The following is a 7,229-nucleotide window of genomic DNA, read 5'->3' on the forward strand; positions in this document are numbered from 1 at the left end:
TCACAAGGGCTTCTCCTCCAGGGAAATTGCGTCATTGCCCCCCGGTTCCTGGACCAGTGTACAGTGGTTCTTCACTTCCTCATAACATTGGTTGGTATTTTGTCCTTGATTCCTGTATGTGTCAGAAGACCACTTACCAAAAATGACTCAGAGACTTCTCAAGGTAGAAGCAAAAACTTTATTACCATCTTTCTTGAAAAAGGGCTCCCCAAATCTAACAAAAAAGTCAGAAAGGAGGAGAGCTCTACAGAAGGCAAAAGCAAGATTATAAAGCCCTAACATGAGAATTCCACACCTTCTCTACTGTCCCACCTTACCATTGGTTGGTAAGGCAAGCTCACAATCTTATTAATGCCAACCTATCGGCACAAAAGCTCTCTCCATTCATTACCACAATTTTTACTAATGAGGCTCTAATGTTAGATGATATACATAATACATGAGGTCCACTACGCAAGCACAGTAACAACCCCAGAATACTGAATCCCCTTCAGTCCAACCTAGATGTGTCCTTATCTGGGCCTGAGTGTCCCAAGGCTGCTGTCTGCTTTTTGCTTGGTCGAATCCACCTGCTGCTGCCAGCTCCTTTTATTCTACATTATTTCATTTTTAGTATTATCTAGGAGTTTTCTGGGAACTGGGAACCCAACTTCTTCCCAAGGCTACTGCCTCAACTCTTCCCAAGGCTACTGGCTAGTCCTTTTTATCAGTAGTCTTGTTTCAGCAATTCTTGCAGTTCTATAGAAGCTTACTTAACCTTTTGCTACCTCTCACACTACCATTCCTTTCCCCCAAACTAAAACACCTCTAATTTGGTCTCCATAGTAAATCCAATCAATTGTATTAATACTCCATAGCTTTTACATTACTTTGAAATACACAATGACATACACACACACATATGAGGAAAGGATACTGAACTTAGTTACAAAGTATAAGTAAGTAATAAAAATATATACAGGATGTTCAGAATGGGGAAATTTCACTGCAAGTTATCTGTCACAATTTCTGTCTGTTTCTTTGGATGGCATCCTTAGAGCTTGCATAGATCACTTTGCCCTTGAGTGGCACACACTCAGGGGCCCAGAGGATGAATGCCAGGTCCTACTTTATGCTCTCCTTGGTCTTACAGGTAGCATCAGAGAGGGCCCAGTGGCAGCCCTTGTCTGGTAGCATGGTGCTGGGGTCACCCATGAGGATCTCCTCACCCTCCTCCGGCATAACGTGCTTCTCCTTCTCACTCAGGCAGAACAATGTGGCCTCCTTGTGCTTTGTCACCTCCTTGGGTGTCAAGGACTCGCGAACCTTTACGTCCTTGAACGCCTTGATCACCCCAAGTGAGACAGCCACCCCAGAGGCCATGGTCCAGGAAAGGAGTGAACGAGCAAGTAAGGGAGTGTGAGGGGGGAATGGGAACCCTAGGAGAGGAGGCGTCACTCCTGTCTGGAGCCTGTTCCAAACCAGTGCTTTTGGGGGACACTGTTGGCCTCCCTGTACTTTGCAGAGGTCACATCATTGTCCAGTTTGGGGCATCATTTTTTTAAGAAGGAAATTTGCAAAATGAAGTACTTGCAGAAGAAGGTAACCAAGAGGATTTGGATCTTGGAAATCCTGAAATATGAAGAACTTTTAAAGGAACAAGAGTTTGTATCTTTAAAGGTAAAGACCTAAAAGGGGACCTGATCCATAGGTATATCTGTATCTTTATCCTTTTTGAGAGATTGTAATGTTCTAGGACTCATATATAGTGTGGATGCATGTATATATATATGTATATATACATACATATATACACATATATGTATATGTTTATACATACATATAATAATACTAAATAATGCTTATAAAGCACTTACTATGTGCCAGGTACTATGTTAAGCACTTTACAATTATTACCTCATTTTTCTGACTACCTCAACAACCCTGAGAGGTAGGTGCTATTATTATCCCCATTTTACACATGAGGAAACAGAGGTAAAAGTGACTTGTCCAGAGTATAACAGCAACCACAGTGGCATACCCAGGAGGGCTGCTAGCACAAATTCTTAGATCTGTTTTACTAGGAAAGATAGCTGTTCAAGGGATCAGCAGTCTTTTTTAATTACATTCATTAGTTCAGGGGAATCAGTACCCTGAACTTCAGAGAAAATCCAAACCAAAAATAAATAAATAGAGAAAATAACAAGCAGAGAAATAAAGATCTACAGAAAGGGCTTCTGTCTGAGAAATTAGTACAGATCAACAGACAGATCCAGCTGTCTGACCAAGGCAATACATACATAGTTGCCAGAGAGAGAAGCACCAATATCAGGATTTTTCAAAGGGGGTGGGGCTTAGGCTACCCAGAGTCTCATCTGGTCAAATCATAAGAATACTCTTCCAATGAGTGAGCCCCAAAGCAAGATACTATATAGATATAGATATATAGATAGATGGATAGATAGATGGATCCATCTATCTATCTATCTATCTATCTAATGAGCCCCAAAGCAATATACACATACACATATGTATACATATATGTGTATACATATACATGTGTGTACACACACATATAGACATAGATAATAGCAGTGCCTAATTACATAATTAGTGTCATATATATATATATATATATATATATATATGTAGCACTGCCTAATTTGAAATTAACAAACAGTATGGAAGTATTCCTACAAACAAGCCTCCCTTGAGTAAGCTTCCCTTAATGGGCTATTAATAGGCAGGGAATATCTTATATCTTATATTCCTTTAACATTACACAGGGTCACTCAGCTGGTAAGTACTTGAGGTCACATTTGAACTCAGGTCTTTCTGACTCTAGGCCTAGTGCTCTATTTACTACTTACCTCTCACACATACAGAGGTAAATGCTTTATCTAATAAACCCCACAATCTTCCTGTTCAATAATGTAATGGGTTGCCTTTTGATATTGTAAATTTAAGTTTACCATTGTCACCCAGGGGCATGCTGTTGTCATGCAAACTAGTTCTCCAGAACTGACTGTGAAATTTTCAGTGTGAGCATTTGCACCTCAGAATTAAAGCAAAAGCTACAAATCAGCGTTTAATTTATTAATTTTATTGATTGTCTAGACTTACAAAAGTAATGGAGAAAATGTTAATAATTCAAAGTAAATTTAAAAGTGAGTCATGTGTCCTTTTTTTTCTGTACAGTTAGTTGTTAAATATTTACCAGCACATCCTGCCATCATGGGAAAAAGAAACATTCAATCTATAAGCCTTTCTCTGGGGAGGTTGTACTATATAAATGATTCCTGAAATATTTGCTTCATACTACTAGAAGGCTTCTATATTCCTCCCTATTCATGCTTGGCATTAATGCATGTCCTGCTTTATCTGACAGCCCATTTCATAACCTAAGGTGATCAGTTACCCAGTTATTCTATTAATGTGACAAGCAGCTCTGCTATCCCCATGTCTCTTTCCTTATGCCACCCTTAGCTATACCCTCTCTACTGATAGTTGAAATTGATTCACCTGACTTAACAGATCCAAATAAGTTTGGAAAGAGGCAAGATTAGATCTTTTAAAGTCTCTTGACCACTGTATCTCAGAAATTCAATAAAATATTTTTCATGGTATTATGGTAGATTGCATCATGGTAGGCTGTGGGGAAACAACATGAAAATGACACAATTCTTACTTTAAGTCAAATAGAATTAGCAGTCTAATAGAGAGAACATGCCATATATACCAAAAAGATGGTTCAGTGGACAGAGCGCTAGGCCTGCAGTCTGGAAGACTCATCTTCCTGAGTTCAAATCCAGCCTCAGGCACTTACTAGCTGTGTGACCATGGGCAAGTCACTTAACCCTGTTTGCTTCAGTTTCCTCATATATCAAATAAGCCAGAGAAGAAAATGGCAAAGTACTTGTAATGGTAATTGTAATTTGAAGATCTTCCCTACCCCTTGAGAGGGCTAGGTGAATTTGAGGACCTTTCCCGATTTGAAAATAAACTCTGCCCCCTAGTAGGCTGAATGTGGCCACATGGAGCCTGTGGTGGGAGGCTTGTTTTTTCAGGAAGGCACAACTTTTGTTACTTTGTAGTCTAGTGGGTCACAAGGGTTGTGATGTTCTTTGATCCTGGAGAAGGCCATATATGAGGTGGAGGTTTTGCTTTGGGGCTCATTTTGGGAAGAGTTGTATGATTTGGCCAGATGAGATTCTGGGCAGCTGTTGAGCCCCCAGGCTTTGAAAACCCAGATGCTGGTGCTATTCTCTGTGGTCACTAATGCTGTATGTATATAATGGTCAGAGAGTTAGAAGCCCCATCTGTTGGTTTGCTGAATTGTGTTATTTTCTCTGTTTTTTTCTTTTGTCTTCTTGGTAACTTGTTTGTATTCTCTGAAGTTCAGGGTGCTGACTTTTCCCCCTGAACTAGGTAAATGATATAGATGTTTGATTAAAGTAAGAGTGTTAACCCCTTTTGAATTGCCTTCCTTTAGTAAAGCATATCTAAGAATCTGTGCTCACAGCCATACTGTGTATGCTAGGGTGCTTGCTGATATACCACTCCAGTATCTTTGCCAAGAAAACCCCAAATGCACTCACAAAGAATGGGACAGGACTAAAATGAATGAACAACAAAAGAAAGACAATCAAGTTGAATGTTTTGGGGACATAGGAGAGATTCAGTCAGAAAACCGGGAAAGATCATTTTTATGGGGAAGTGGGGGGAGAAACCCTAAGTTTCTGGAAGGGGATACATGACTATTTCCTCTCTGCTGTTGTCTTAGAAAGCCAAGTGTCTGCCTACCTGCTGTGAACTAAGAGACTCATCTAAGTGCTTGGACCTCTGCCTGGGTGATGGTTTTGCTATTCTTATACATTTCCTTTATTTAGTAGCTCGAAAAGTAAATATATTTAAATGGTTATTTTATGATATGCACTGCATTGATGTACATTTCTGCTATAGTTAGGAAGTCATATTTGTTATTTCAGATGTTTCCAACTTAAAAAGAGAACACTAGCTGGGTGTGGTGGTATACACCTGTAATCCCTGCTGCTGGGGAGGCTGAGGCTGAGGGATTGCTTGGAGCTGACAAGTTCTGAGTTGCAGTAGAATAAGACAAGTGGGTCTGAACTAATTCAGCACTGGGAGTGGAGGGAGGGAGGCACCTGGCTGTCTATTGTCATTGTTAGTCATATTTGACTCTTGGTGACCCCATTTGGGATTTTCTTGGCAAAGATACTGGGGTGGTTTGCATTTTCTTCCCCAACTCATTTTATAGATGAGGAAACAGAAGCATATTGCTCAGAGTCACACAGCTAATAAGTGTCTGAGGCCAGATTTGAACTCAGGTCTTTCTGACTCCGGGCCTAACACTCTATTCACTGCACCACTTAGTTGTTCCACCGGTATAGGAAGGGATAAATAAGTCAAGATCAAAGTTTCTATGCTAATCAGTAGTGGGATTGGACCCATGAAAGGTTGCTGTACTTTCAGTCTGAAAGCCAATCTCCAAAGAAAAAAAAATAGACCACTGAATTTCTGGATCAGAACTTCCACACCTATTTGAAAGTGTGGTGTATTCTTGTATTCCAAACTATTGCAGAATCACATGGAGGGAGCACAGAGTAGCAAAAGGTGACTTAGAATCCAGAGACCTGAGTTTGAATCTTTGCTCTGGCAAATCCCTTAATCTCTCTCAGTTTCCTCATCCCATAAAGTATCCTCCCTCCACATAAATATGAACTATTATTTTATCTACTATGATTATTATTAAAGAAGCCAGAGGTATAGGATAGTGATTAGGACATCTAATGCATTTCCTCATACCAAGGCAATCGTTGAACTCTGTAGCCTGTACCAAATTGCCAAACTGCTAATATTTTCCATCATGCTTATTTTTCAAAATTTTATAACATATATACTTGAACTCCAAAGTAAATTTTTATGATTCCAAGGAAGTGTGGATAAATGGTATGTAATAATAGGAAAAGAATTGACCCTTCCAGCATCTTTCTATGGTACAAATAAAGTTTTGATATCTGAACAAGGAGATAAAGCAGAAAAAGAAAACTACAGAATGATATCCCTGATGAATTTTGACACAAAAATTTAGAATTAAATATTAGGAAATAGGTTACAAGAACATATTCAAAAGATTATATTCTATGACAATTGGATTTGTACCAAGAATGCATGGTTAATTCAACTTAAGGAAGATTATAAATAAAACAAATGTTAGTAATATAAACAATAAAAATAAACATGGTTATACTAATAAATGCTAATCAAATATGCATGTTGATGAATAGAACGTTGTCCCAATGTTGAACCAACCTATTTGCCTTATGATGTCTTTTCTAATTTAGTGTTGCTGGGGGAAAACATGTCCATGGGATCAGTATCAGTGAGATAAGTTTGCTTTTTTCAGTATTATTTGGTCAGTCCCTATCTGCTGTTTGTTCCAATGCTGATTCCATATCAGCTTTGTACAACTATCCCAGCACCAATAAAGAAATGAATTATTTCTTACCCACTTCTTTCTTGTCAACTATATAGTAACACAAATCAATTAATTAGTTATTACTAATTAACAGGATACTAAGAAAGGAAAGGAATGTATGTCATACCATCCATCACCTCAAAGACAGGTCACTAATTCCTTTGGAAGATTGGCATGAATCTTTCCACACAGATGATAGAATTCATTACTCCTGAGGCAGCAATTAAGAGTAATGCTAAAGGAAATCAACAAGATGTCAACTAGGGCTAAGTGACACAAGCTTGCTTTACTTCCAAAAAGGGAAAGAGGGAAGGAACAGGGGAAATTCAGTTCCTGGAAAATATATCCCTAAATAGAAAAACAAAACTTAATAATCCCTTAATCAATATGCCTATTATTATTAAATGCCTATTATGTGCCAGGCACTGTGCTAAGCCTGGGGGTACAAAACACTGTGCTAAGCTAAGGGGATAAGAAAAGAGGCAGTAGACAATCCCTGTCCTTAAGGAGCGTACCATCTAATGACGTAATGCATGTAGAACATTCAGTGCAAGTGAAAAGCAAAGGTTGTCTGTACAGTATATTAGCCTTGCAAGCTCTTTCATAGGTCAATAAGACAGGTGCTGTACACAGATGGTAAGTTAACTCTTGTTATTTTTGTTGTTGTTTAGTTGTTTTTCCGTCACGTACAACTCTTTGTAATCTCATTTGGAGATTTTTGGCAGCTATACTGGAGTGGTTTACCATTTCC

At 38.8% G+C, this 7,229-nt stretch overlaps 1 pseudogene; it reads right to left on the minus strand.

Moving 5' to 3' along the window:
* On the minus strand, positions 1-1,388 carry LOC138167555 (cofilin-1-like; annotated as a pseudogene).
* Positions 1,389-7,229: the final 5,841 nt, after the last annotated feature.

The sequence above is a fragment of the Petaurus breviceps genome, unplaced genomic scaffold (assembly GCF_028583685.1).
Source record: "Petaurus breviceps papuanus isolate PSGF00001 unplaced genomic scaffold, PetGlider_PUasm1.0 229, whole genome shotgun sequence".
Lineage (NCBI taxonomy): Eukaryota > Metazoa > Chordata > Mammalia > Diprotodontia > Petauridae > Petaurus > Petaurus breviceps.